Source organism: Mus caroli, unplaced genomic scaffold, assembly GCF_978045245.1.
Source record: "Mus caroli unplaced genomic scaffold, Mus_caroli_1 scaffold_14, whole genome shotgun sequence".
Lineage (NCBI taxonomy): Eukaryota > Metazoa > Chordata > Mammalia > Rodentia > Muridae > Mus > Mus caroli.
In genome coordinates, this window is record NW_028227269.1 from 44,737,525 (window position 1) to 44,752,031 (window position 14,507).

General features: G+C 36.3%; 1 pseudogene; it reads right to left on the minus strand.

Moving 5' to 3' along the window:
* Nucleotides 1-7,556: 7,556 nt before the first annotated feature.
* Nucleotides 7,557-8,180, minus strand: LOC110307372 (high mobility group protein B1 pseudogene; annotated as a pseudogene).
* Nucleotides 8,181-14,507: the final 6,327 nt, after the last annotated feature.

Below are 14,507 nucleotides of genomic sequence, written 5' to 3' on the forward strand. Positions count from 1 at the left end.
AGTATAGACTTGTGAAAAGTGTGTTACTGTGGGGGCGGGCTTTGAGGTCTCAGATGCTTAAGCCCTGGCTCAGTGACTCATAGTCTCCTGCCACTTGTGGATAAAGATGTAAGACTCTTAGTTCCTTATCTAGCATCATGTCTTCCTGTATGCCAACATCCTTGACATGATGATGATAATGAACTAAACCTCTGATCTCTAAGCCAGCCCTAATTAAATGTTTTCCTTTATAGGAGTTACCATGGTCACAGTATCACTTCACAGCAAAAAGTTATATATATGCATATATATGCACACACACACACACACACACACATATATATATATATATATATATATATATATATATACACACATATGTGTGTATAACTGCTGAGTCTCTCTTTGTTGTTTTCGTGTGTATGGTTTTAACTCTCACTACTCTGCTGCATTGGACAACCAATTTAAAGGGACTAATCCCAGGTAAAAGCTAATTCTCTTTCTCCCAGTTTTTATTAGTAGCTTATAGCTTTTTGTCTAGGGGTGGGGCTCTATGAAATTTTCTCCCTTCCATATTAACATGTCCATTGATATTGCTGTTATTAAAGTCTTGTTTATCTAACCATAAACTAACAAAAAAGCCCAGAACCAGGAACAGGAAACCATTATTAAACAGTTACTCAGGGTAGTCTAAGTGACTCGCAGACAATATAGATTATCAATGTAGCCTTTGGTTGCTTATCAAAGATTGAAGGAAGGCAGCTACTGTTGAAGACACAACTTAATTAGAATGTAGAACCCTGGCTATTATAAGAAAGGCTGCTATGAACATAGTGTCCCTCAACAGATGAATAGATACAGAAAATGTGGTGCATTTAAACAATGGAATACTACTCAGCTATTAAAAACAATGAATTCATGAAATTCTTAGGCAAATGGATGGAACTAGAAAATATCGTCCTAAGTGAGGTAACCCAATCACAAAAGAACACACATGGTATGCATTCATTGGTAAGTGGATATTAGCCCAGAAGTTCAGAATACCTAAGGTACACACAGATCACATGAAGCTCAAGAAGAAGGAAGACCAAAGTGTGGATACTTTGGTATGTCTTAGAAGGGGAACAAATACCCATGGAAGGAGTTACAGAAAAAAAGTGTGGAACAGAGACTGAAGGAAAGGCCAACCAGAGACTACCCCACCTGGGGATACATCCTATATATAGTCACCAAACTCAGGCACTATTGTGGATGCCAACAAGTGCTTGCTGACAGGAACCTGATATAGCTGTCTCCTGAGAGGCTCTACCAGTGCTGGACAAATACAGAGGTGGATGCTCTCAGCCAATCATTGGACTGAGCACAGGGACCATAATGGTGGAGCTAGAGGAAGGCATGAAGGAGCTGAAGGGTTTTGCAGCCCCATAGCAGGAACAACAATATGAACCAACCAGTGCCCCAGAGCTGCCAGGGACTAAACCACCAACCAAAGACACATGGAGGAACTCATGACTCCCGCTGCATATGTAGCAGAGGATGGCCATGTCCGTCACCAATGGAAGGAGAGGCCCTTGGTCCTGTGAAGGCTCTATGCCCCAGTATAGGGGAATGCCAGGGCCAGGAAGCAGGAGTGGGTGTGTTGGTGAGCAGGGGGATGCGGGAGGGGATGGGGGTTTAGGAGGGGAAACCAAGAAAGGGGATAACATTTGAAATGTAAATAAATAAAATATCTAAGTAAAAGAAAAAAAATAATGCAGAACTCAGATGATTTTAGCTTGATCTAACTTAAAAGACTCTTTCCTGTGGTCTAGATTCCAAGGTTTCAAAAATTACTAGGCAAGCTACCAAGCAAGAGAGGCAATTAAATAGCCCTACCTAGTATCAACATCTATGAACCAAGACAATTACCAGAATGGTGATATATGCAAAAAGGGCAACCAACAGCTCAACAGGAAGAAAATCATGTCTGGTTCTGGAAATCCAGCATTTTAAGGGACTAGTTAAGTGGTGGACTTTAGAAAGAACCAATTGATGCAAATTTGACAAGCCAGCATAATGCTTTACTGCATTTTATATCTTATCCTGATAATCACACTTAATTTACTTAATAAAATTCTCTCAATTTGCATCCAGTTTGATGGAAACAGAATAACTTTCAGCCATGTTTTATTGGCTGAAAAATATCCACCTAGATTGGTCCTATAAATTATTCATTGTAGATAATAGCAGTATAAATTTGATGTGTAGGTATCTCTCTGATATGTGGATTTGGTGTCCTTTGACTATCTGAGAGTGGTGTAACTGGGTCATATAGAAGATCTAGTTTCAATTTTCAAGAAAGCTTGAAACTGGTTTACATATTCTTTAGACTACATCTCACCAGCAGTGTGTGAGGGATTTCTTTTGTCTCACCAGCATTTGCTGTCTTATTTTCCTTATAAATGACACTTTATTGTAATATAGGATAGTAATTAGATAGGTGTTAAGTACTGTAATTGGTTTATGACATCTACCTACAGCTTGTAGATATGCTTGAAATCAGTTTATTGTACTAAATAGATACATATAAAATATCTTAAAATCATAAATATCTTAGGAGTTAAGTAGGTCAAATGAAAGTGGCTGAAAAGCAAGTGAGGTGGATATGGCTTATGGGATGCAGCTAAGGATAGATAGCATTGTGTGAGCAATTCAGCATCAGCTGTATAGCTATAATATTTAATGTCATAGTTAAACGAACAATTGCTCAACATAAACTTAGAAGGTAAGTACTATTAATATCTTTCTTCACATATAACAAAAAATCATGAAAATATTAAGTAATCTACCCTGTTTCTCATACCCTATGCGTAGCAGCTTTGGATTTTAACTGAGATAGGGTGGCATTAAGCAGCTAAACATTAGGCCACATGGCCTGACTGTATTTTTCATAATACAAGTTAGATTCATATGTACATTATACATATAGAATAATATTTTTAGCAGTCTTAAACTGGAGGGAGTAGATCTAAAAATAGAACTTCTGCTTATGTCATGTCATGTTGTGACAGAATCCACAATAATCTACCTACATTTTCTTTTCAATTTCTTGAAAATGCTGCTTTTAATAAACACAGAGCATATGCTACATGCCTGTCGGCATGTGAAGTTTGTAGTTTCCCTAGACAATTGATGATAAAGAATAAAACAGAAAGCCAGATATCTGCTAGTAGGAACAGATGTTCTGGAGTGAAGTGAGAGCCTAAGTGCTTCCCTAAGTTTTCAGGAGACATCTAAAATTCCCAAGAGGCAACAATAAAGATCATCCTAACTTTGAATTGCAAGCCTACTGCAGAATTTTTAATTTTAAGACAAAGGATCAGCAGATCCATTCTGGAGTTTGAAGAAGTTAGGGATATAAAGAGGTTTGCCCACCAATTCTGCTCTGTAGAACTGCAGGCAGTACTGACTGGAATGACGGGCTCACTTTGGCTCACTAAGGAAGAATGCACTGTCCACTCATTGCCTGTGACATACATGAAGAATTGAAGAGGGCTAGCATAGTTGTCATGTGTGTTCTACCTCTAGTCTAGTCAACATTTTCCATAAACATTTTCTGTCATTGATTAATACAAAGAAATTTACACATATAAAGACAGGAAAGGGAAAATTCCACCAGGATATTGTCTACATGAAGCCCTGACCTGAACTTCAAACCAAAACTTATATCTCTCTTTTACTTAATTTCTGGTATGAGATCAACTCAGGTTTAATGGCCTCCTTCAGCAGTTTACAAAACAGAAACTGAGAAGCAAGCTTTACTGTCAAGTGATTCCTTTCTTACTGCATTGTGATTATACCTGGACACTCATGTCTATTCTTGTCAACCTTATTGAATCCAGAGGCCTAAGAGAGTAGTGAAATGCAACTCGGTGTATTTCTCTGAGAGCATTTCCAGAGATAACTGAAGCTTGTGGCTGCTAATGGGGTCTCTGAAGGGTGCCTTTGAAGGGTACACTTGGCACTGGCCCTGGCCCTTCTTGTTACTGTTGTTTGACTCCTTTCTTTCATGAGGTGAGAATCCCCAGACACAGAATCCACCAGGATATTCTGCTTTATATGAGGCCCAGAGCTGTTAGTAGAGCTGACCTTGGACTAGAACCTCTAACCCTTTCTATTACTTAAGAGTTAGACATTAACTCAATTACTTTGAAGTCTCTCAGGAATAAATACTATCTCCCAAACTTATGTAAAAGCATATTAATAGCTGGGAATGACTGGTGGATTTCTGTAAGTTGGAAGCCAATCAGGCCTACGTAGTGGATACTGGCCTAGTCAAGGCTATGGAGTAAGACTTTTGCCTTAAAAATAAAATAAAACAAGCAGAAAACCATACCAGATTTGCCTGTATAGTATCAAGTTGAGTTTGTGGACTTATGTGAGGAGCTGTGGAGGTTAGTAGTAGGAAAGTGTACAGATAGGGTGATACCATATTGAACCCACTTAGGAGGGAGGAAAAATGGAACAATAGTTGATAGATTAAGAAAGAATTCTGGGCCCAGGCACTGTGATGAATTGACGAGGCTAGATGATTACAGGAGAGAGATCATAGTGAACTTCATAGTAAGTTCAAACCCAGCATGGGCTACATAGGAAGATGTCTCAAAACAAAACAAAGCAAAAAACAAAACAAAACAAAAAACCCCAAAACTCTGAGTAGTATGACTCTGTGTGTGTGTCTGTGTGTCTGTGTATAATGATAAGACAAAAATCCAAAACTCTGTGTTTTGTGAACTCTTCATCACTGTAGCAAATACCTGAGAACAGAATAATTTAAAAAAAGGGATGATTTTTTTTTCCTCATCATTTCAGTATAGGACTCAAACTTGGTCCTCAGGTGAGGCATAATATTGCAATAGGTCTTATGTAAAAAGGTATTCATTTCATTGAATCTGGGAATCAAAGAACAGTAACATGAATGGCCAGGGCCAAGCATACTCCAAAGGCATCATCCAGAGACCCAGCTCTACCCACAATTAATTGTCTCTGGAAATACACATAGTTTTGCTTTCCTAATGTCTTAGGTTTTACATCAGTTAATCAAATTTACCAGAGTAGTTACAAGTGTCCAGCACTGTTTTATTCTAGTTCTGTCCTGCATCAAACTATTCACAAGAATCAAGGTCCAATCTGGCACCCATCAGTACTATGACAGTAGACAGAACCTAATATGTGAAGAACAGTGATAAGACTTCTCTCACTGTTATTGGAGCACACCAGCTCTTTCCAGAGAAGGTATTTACTTCTCTGATTTTCTCAGGATGTGACAGCATAGTCATTGCTGTTGGTTTTATTTTTTATTTATTTATTTTTTTGAACAAAATTACTTAGAACCTCAAGGTCTTCCTCCCAGCAGCCATCAGATGAAGTTTTCCAAAAGGAATAAAAACCAGCTTTGACCAAAACCTTCTTTCTTTTTTTTTATTTAAAGATTCATTTATTTATTTATGTAAGTACACTGTAGCTGTCTTCAGACACTCCAGAAGAGGGAACCTTCTTTCCGATGGGTCACTGAACAAGCAAAAAATGTTTCAGTGATCTTCGACTTGCCATTTATAAAAACAGTATAACTTGATACTATTTTTATTATTTACAACCATCATTTAAAATGGGAGACTCATTTTGACTAATGGTACTGGGTAAGAACATTAGTGGTACAACCATACTGGCTTTTCTGTCCAAAGATTTCAAATGAACACCAGGTATTGCTTCTCCTTCAGTACAGCTGTGTTGTGGCTCTTGGACCAGAGCTGTTCAATGGCCTGGAGAGATGAGCAGCTGTGTTTTAGGAAACAAAAACGCAGGTAGTACCTTGTTTATATGACATCTTTCAGTTCAAACATCTTTGGAATTCACAGTTAGACTATAACAAGATGCTAAATATCTCTGAATAAGCAGGTTAGATTACAGTAAGTAAAATTAAAGCAAATCATAAACTAACAGAAAGAACATTCTGACCTTGGGCAATTGACCAGTTAATAACAGAATGATGATCTTAAGAAAGCAGGATGGTCAATCATTGTCTGTAGTACAGTAAGCCCTGTTCATTATAAGCTGTGTTTATAATTTAAGACATGCAGAAAGAATTGGCAGTTATCCATCTGACTTGATTATTGTAGACAGCAAAGCAGATAATTCAGCAGGGGGATAAAGCTAAGACTAACTACACTGATCAAATATAAATAAATAAATAAATAAATAAATAAATAAATAACTGCCAAATTGCCCCTTCACTTTTTGCCAAGTGGATGTTGCCTTGGGAAATGGCTTAGATTCAAAGGCTCTGAATGTTTGAAGTTGCCCAAAGGTCTGGTTTTTGTGGAGCAGTTTGAGCAGCTAAATTTTCTTATATATTATAAATTCAGCTGCTTTAAAAGTTGTTAAAAAAATAAGCTCATAATAAAGTAATAATTATAATAGCCCAGTTTTCCATTAAACAAAGGAGAAAACAAATTTGTAGTTGATATTCTGAGTTATCCTTTCATTTGTCAAGACAGCTAAGAAATATGAGTAAAAGTATTTAAACTCGGCTTGGATATTAAGTCCTTCCAGGGTCAAGTCCAATACCACAGCAGCCCCAAGGTCTGTCAATGACAATAGACAATAAGAGACTAAAGAGCCACTGTGGCATCATAGTGTAATAATATACCTGAAAATTCAGTTTATATTAATATATATTAATGAATTAAAATATTTCTCTGATCACAGCTAATTTCATTTTCTCAAAAGAAAAAAATTATCAGCTTTGTAGTTAGCAAACAATTTGAGGTAATTCTCAACAAAGTTAATGTAAAAAGATGTTAAGAGTTAATTAAAGTAACAAAATTTAGTATTATAGTTGAAAGACTGGACTGTATATCATGGTTTATTATCAAACATTATCCATGTAAACAAAGGTATTAGTTAAGATCAGTTAACTTTATATAGATATGGATAATAAAATACACAGAAGCAAAAAATATATTCTTTTATGGGCTTAATTTCTTCTAAAAGATATCATGGGGAAAAAAGAACAATTAATTTTGATATAAGATTTTCTGTATGATTACTTTTTAAATAAAAAATTGTGTTTAGTTAGAAGCATTCAGAATGTCAACAAAACAGCCACATTTTTTTTCAATTACAGAGTGGTATTCAGTTAACAGAACTGAATAATCGTATAAGCTGCATCCGAGACAACTGAAGATGAAAAAAAGAATAAAACCCAAAAATAAAACAAAAGAATAAACAAAAAGACAAAACCAAACTACTGTCTCCATATATAACTAATTTCTGCTGTGCACCAACAAGAACCTGCTTTAAATTTCCATGCCAATTTACAACCACCAGACTATACTGGCACGGTTAGTGGGTATTGAAAATACCACCAGGACAGGGCTATCTAAAGTAGTATGTTAACTATAACAAAAATAGGTTACAGGTTAAAAACAAATCTTATCCAGTCTTACATTTCAATTTCTTTTCTTTAAAAGGAGTGAGTTGTGTACAGGGGGGTTAAATGCTTTATAGACAAGAAAAAATACTGTGCTAGAACCAACTTATTCATCATCTTCTTCATCTTTGTCTTCCTGTTCTTCCTCCTCTTCCTCCTCCTCTCTTCCTCTTCCTCATCTTCCTCTTCCTTTGTTTTCATGTTTTTCAGCCTTGACCACCCCCTTTTTCGCAGCATCAAGTTTTCCTTTAACTCTGTGGGCAGCAATATCCTTTTCGTACTTCTTCAGCTTGTCAACCTTTTTCTCATAGGGCTGCTTCTCATCCGCTGCACTGTTGTTCCACATCTCTTCTAGTTTCTTTGCAACATCACCAATGGATAAGCCAGGACGGTCACCTCTGATTTGGGGACAGTACTCATAACAGAACAAGAAGAAGGCCGAAGGAGGCCTCTTGGGTACATTGGGGTCCTTAAACTTCTTTTTGGTCTCCCCTTTGGAGGTGGGGAGGAAGTAGGTTTTCATTTCTCATTCAGCCTTTACCATAACTTTAAATTTCCCCTTTTCTTTAGCAGACATGGTCTTCTACCTCTCTGAGCACTTCTTGGAGAACTCTGAGAAGTTGACAGAAGCATCCGGGTGCTTCTTCTTGAGCTCCTCCAGGCAGATTTGCACAAAGAATGCATATGAAGACATTTTGCCTCTCAGCTTCTTAGGATCTCCTTTGCCCATGTATAGTTGGTTTTCGTCCACGAGGCAGAGTCGCCCAGTGCCTGTCCGGCTCTCTCTTGCACTTTCTCTATGGAGCTCAGTGTACTGCAATGGCTGTCTTCTGTATGATTACTAATGGAAACTTCTCCCATAATGAAGCTTGAATTAAACCTTCTACACATTCCTCTGAAGTCGATTAAGCTCTCTGAAGCCCATAAAAATTAGATATTTTGTTATTGTCCATAACCTAAAGAAATCAAACAAACAGAAGGCTTTATTCCTTAACAGCCTTGTTGGTTGTCCTCTACTGGATGTAGAACTAAGTCAACTTCATGCAAATTCTAAACATAATTTAGAGTTGTTGGCAGGATCCTCCTCATCAAAAGAAGTAAAAAGAGAAGCAAGTGCCACTGAGAAGACATTCCATTAAAAGGAAGGAAAGGGGAGGAGTGTTCAGAAAAGGAGGGAAAAAAGACAGCGAAAATGAATTGAAAGGAAAAGGAAAAACCTTAGAGAAGGATCTCTTTCTGGAAGTGAATAAATTATCCTTTTATTTCACCTAATGCTTATTGATTAAGCATTAAAAGCCAGCATTAAGGATGTAAAAGATGTAGAAAAAACAACTCCTCCCTGGCTGTGTAGAACTCAGTGGTTGAAACATTTTATGCCTTAACAAATCATTCCAGGGGATTGACCATTATCACCATTACCATCTCTTAAAGGGGAAATTTTGAGCTCATGGCTGTGGAATTATTTGTTTAACAGCATAGTTTTTGAAGGTAGAAAAAATATATCTGGACTTCACAGAATCTTCACAGAGATTGAACAAGTATTTAATGTCTATGTCAATTACAAATTTGCCATGGCGAATGAATGTGTAATTAACAATAAGCTTATAGAAACAGGAAAGAATAAAAAAAGATGACATGAGGTGGATGCACAAGAACTGAATATTAAATGAGTGGTACAGGGGTTTTTCTGTAAAGGAGAATATTTTGAACCAGCAATTCCCAACCTGTGGGTCAAAAACCCTGTGGAAAACCTTTAGTTGCAAAAAACATTTGCATTATGTTTCATAACAGTAACAAAATTATAGTAATGAAATAGGAGCAAAAAATAATGTTATATATATATCGAGAGGGGGAGAAAGAGAGAGCCTGTTATATGGTAGCACGACTTTGTTTTTGAAGAAGCTTCTAGAATTATTTTCATCAGATGAATCTCCAAGTGGTTTCAATGTGAATTTCTCTTGTGCTCAAAGATGATGAATACTTTCTATGTGTTTCTTACTTTTTTTCTTTTATAACTTTCTGTTTGGTTGCATAATTGGTGAAGTATTTTATTCAGTAGACCCCTAATTATATATATATATATATATATATATATATATATATATATATATATATATATATATATCTGTGTGTGTGTATGATATAAGATATTAAATATATAATATAACCATGTAATCACTCCTAGGCATAGCCTTACTTAGTGCTACACCCTCCAAGAGGGATATGTGTATATCCATGTTAATTGTTGCCTCATTAATCACAGTCTAGAAATGGAAGCTGTCTAGATGCCTGATGACTGATTAAGAGATAGTAAAGATGTGGTACACAATGAACTATTACACATCTGTAATGAACAAAAAGTATGAAATTTTCAAGGAAATACATGGGATTAGAATAACATTATTTTGTGTGGAATAATCACAAGCTCTAAAGAACAAATATTTGCTCTTATATAAGAACCATGCCTTTGATTCAGTAATTCGATGTCTAATATGGAGTATTTCTAGAGGCTAGAATCAAAGGAATGAAATGGAAATGTTACGATAGCACAGAGGAGTAGTAGAACCTATGTTTTTATATATTTGTTTTGTTTTTGTGATGGTTTATATATGCTTGATTCAGGGAGTGGCACTATTAGAAAGTGTGGCCCTGTTGGAGTGGGTGTGGTCTTGTTGGAGTAGGCATGGCACTGTGGGTATAGGCCTTAAGACCCTCATTCTAGCTGCCTAGAAGTCAGTATTCTGCTAGCAGCCTTCAGATGAAGATTTAGAACTCTCAGTTCCTCTTGAATCATGCCTGCCTGGATGTTGCCATGTTCCTGCTCTGATGATCCTGGATTAAACCTCTAAACCTTTAAGCCAGCCCCAATTAAATGTTGTCCTTTTAACAACTTGCCTTGGTCATGGTGTCTGTTTACAGTAAAACCCTAAAACTAGGAATGGCATATTGCTGTGATAGGCTTGACCATGCTTTCGTCTGGAAGAATGTGGATTTGGGGACTTTGGATTTGGAAAGCAGTGGAATGTTTTAAATGGAACTTAATGGGTATCCAAGTAATAATATGAAAGATACTTGCTGAGATTGATTTGAACTGTGAAGACTTGGTCCAAGAGGGTTCAGTGGAAATGAATTTCAGTATGTGACCTAGAGACTGTATTGAGGTATTTTGGTGAAGAGCATGACTGCTTTTTGCCCTTGTCTGAAGAGTCTACATGAAGCTAAAGAGATTAATATTAATTTCATTGACAAAGGAAGTCTCAAAAAACCCAGAAGAAAGTTTGTTCTCTGCTTAAGTCTCATGAAGAGCATTTTGAACAAGAGTAACAAGCTTAGCATGGGAAAATATAAAATATATGATTTGAGTATTAAAGGGGCACCAGGATGTGAAATGGAGATGGCAGATTAAGGGACTTTGGGGCAAGATCCTACCCAACTAAATTTAGATGCAGGCATGGTGCTACACATCTTTAATGCCAGGAGATAAAGTCAAGCAGATCTCTGAGTCCAAGGCCAGCTTGGGACAGAACCAGTTCTAGGAAAAAGAAAAGCTTAAATCCAGGCATGGTGATACACACCTTTAATCCCAGGATAATCCTGAATGCATGATATTTTATATGAGCTTCATCTCTTAGCAGTTCCTACTTTTCACATTAATGATCTCTACTGTGATCCTTTTTTTTTTCTATCTTTCTGTTTTCAATCATGATCATATTATTATCCCTGCTTCTCTGAGCTCTGGTTCCCACCCCTTCATTGAAATTTACTGGAGACTTTGATGAAGGTTTCATGAAGGTAACCATTAACTATATTGAATAGGTACAAAATATTAGATCTTATTATGGTCATTTTTAGGGTAATTTCATGAGGTTCTTAAAGTGGAAATACTAGGTTTAGTTGAGAAATCTTTTTCTCTCAAAATTCTGATTCTAACCATTTGATGAATTTCATGAATTCTAAACCACATGTTTACTGAATTTCTCCTTATTATACTATTCATGCTTCTCTGCTTTAATTGAGACATTTTCATTTTCAACATTAAAAAGTGTACCTTAAAAGTAATAGGTTGCAACTCAGAGGCATTGTTAATGTTGCTGAGGTGTACACTTAGGTGAAGTCTAATAAAGCCTTGTTACACCCACATTAACAGAGTTTTAAAATTTTTGCTGTAAAATCTTCAGTGGCTACCTTTCACCTCAGCAGCCAGAAATGTTGAGTGAGGTGAAGCAAGGATTATTTCATTTGATAACCCTCTCTTTACTCTGTGCTCTGAAGTGATCACAGCCACAATTTTCACAGTGTCATTCCACAATCAATCAAGATCAGGAGGCATATGTTAACCAGCAGCTGTTTCCTCCCAACAAAGCAATAAAGCACTTTTATTCATACTGCAATATCCTCCTTTCCTGCTGGTATACCACTTCTGTATCACAGCCCCCAAAGAATGTATAATGGCACAAAATTGCATTCTCATGTGCAAACAGAAGTCACCCAGTTCATTTTCTTGTATATCATATATGTATGCCAGGAAATAACTACTCTTGAGTTATCACAGCATACCTACCAACAAAGTCACCCAAGAGTCACTTAAATAAAAACTCAAGACAGAGGGACAAAACAGACAAATGGAGCAAAGACTTTGAATAAACAGTTCAATGCACCCAGGAACTATATGATGGAATGAGAGTTCAGATACAGTTTTAAGGAAGTAGACAAAGGCTCTTAGGACTCTTTTTCAATGGTGAGGATATACTTTACAGTAAGGTATAATAAGAATGTGGAATTGAAGAATTCATATTTAATAAAGTACTTCTCTATCTGCTTTGGAGATCATTAAAAGAATAGTAGAGGTGAATTAAAAAACAATAACCTAGAAGAGCAATAGTAAGACTCTGCTTTATGATAAAACTGGGAGAGACCTTTGGAAATTTTTTAGATTTAGAACAGTTTAAAAATTGGAGTCACATTTGATAAACTATTTGTTTGCTTGGGGAAGATGATATGTCAAAAATTTCTTATGCCTGAATCTCATATTCAGATATTTTACAAAATCTTAATGTCAGTATCTGAACTATATTTTACTATATTTCTCAAACAAGCTACTCCTGCTGTGTTAAACTTCAGAAACTGGCCAATCCAAGTATCCAGTGTTGATGAGTAGGACAGAGGAAATATGCAAGAGACTATATGAGAGCACAATTCGCTTATTAGGAGGGCCCAGGGGCTATTTATACTCAAGAAGAATGGCCAGTTGGGTTCAAGTGGTGATATTTTATTGGCTGTGGCAAGAACTTTGAGAGTGCTTCATTTACATACTCAGGACAGCAGAGCTTAGAGGAAGGAACCTCATAAGGTCATATAAAAGGGAGTCCAGCCCAGAACATTTCAGGCCCAGTAGTCAGATAAACAGCAACCAGCCCTCATAACCCCAGAGATACACGTGCTTATCAGTTGCTGTGTGCATCAGGGCAGATCTGGGCCTGTGAAGCCTATATGCTGGGGTTGGTTGATTCCCAAGTAAGGCAAGGGAACAGCCAAACCCCTGCCACTCTCAGGATTAGAAAATTTATAGTTTTAGGCCTGTATCGTCTGCTTCTCAGCTTTAGGCAAGCACCACATACTCCCATTATAAATTTGAGATACATACTTGACTCATTTATTACTCCTGACAGTAGCCTTCAAAATACAATCAACCATCAAGCTCTGTCAACCCAAGTTCTAAAGTACCTTCATTGACATCATCTTATATTTCTACTAATAGTCCCATAGTCTTAATTCCACATTCTGCTTTCTCAGAAATGTACAAAAAATAATGTCTGCATCTTCATATAGATTAGTTTGCAGAATGTAAACTTATTAAAAGACAAACTTAATGTAAAATAAAGTCCTTCAGTTTTATATATATGTATATATATATATATATATATATACACACACACACACACACACACACACATATATATATATATGTATATATATATACACACACACACACACACATATATATATATATAAATATATATATATATATATATATATATATTTGTTTATAGAATGAGATCCAAACACATTTTGAAGTTTTACAGACTATCTACTATCCTTCTCTCCAGTACTACCTCAGAATTATCCATCATAATCTGACATTCCAGCCCCATGTACCTCACTTTAATGATTTAAAACACCTTCATCAATGCTGTCTCAGGAACCTGTCTGCTGCAATACTTCACAACTTTGATTTTCCCACAAGATCCCAGGTTTAATCTTATTCTACAAGAAAAATAACTAAATAACTATTGTAATATTCTTTAAATCACATTAGATTCTCATCTTATTATACTCCAAATGATGGTGATTATCTTTGTGAATATCTGTTGAATACAATTGTGTCTCAAACATTCTAAGTCTTTTGAGGATAGAAATGTCTATGGTTCATTTTCTCAGTCTTTATTAACAATTCTTTAAGAGCAGGACAATGTTGGCTTTTACACAAAATGAAAGTCATTGGCTATTTTAAACTAGGGAATAATATAATCCAATGTGTTTATGAGACACAGGGTTCTCCAGATCCTTTGTGCAGAAAAACAAGGTAAAGGAACAGAAATATGAGGATGAGGAAATTAGAGACTTTGGCATCAAAAGGAAAGAGCTTACAATGAATACAAGTAGAGTCAAGTATGCTCAGATGGAGAAAAGAAAGTGAAAAGAAATCAATAAAGAAAACTGAAAGTTTTTGCTAACAACCTCAGATCTACACTAAAGTGTTGCCGCTAATAGAAGTAATGCAAAACAATTGCAATATTAAGGGTGATTATAAAGATGTAAGCCATTAGACACTGTTTTCTGACAATTTAGGAACAACCTATATGAAAGTACAGGGCTTTCATATCAGTACAGGGCTATAAAGTACAGGGCTCAAATTAAGAAGCAAGTACCTAAAACAGATCAGTAAAGTCAGAACTCAGAGAAAAGTCTGAGATAGATTTTTCAACAAAGTGAGCAGAGCAGGCTTCCATCCCTTGGGAGTGAGGGGATGAGAGTGGAAATTTTGGTGATAGAAGAG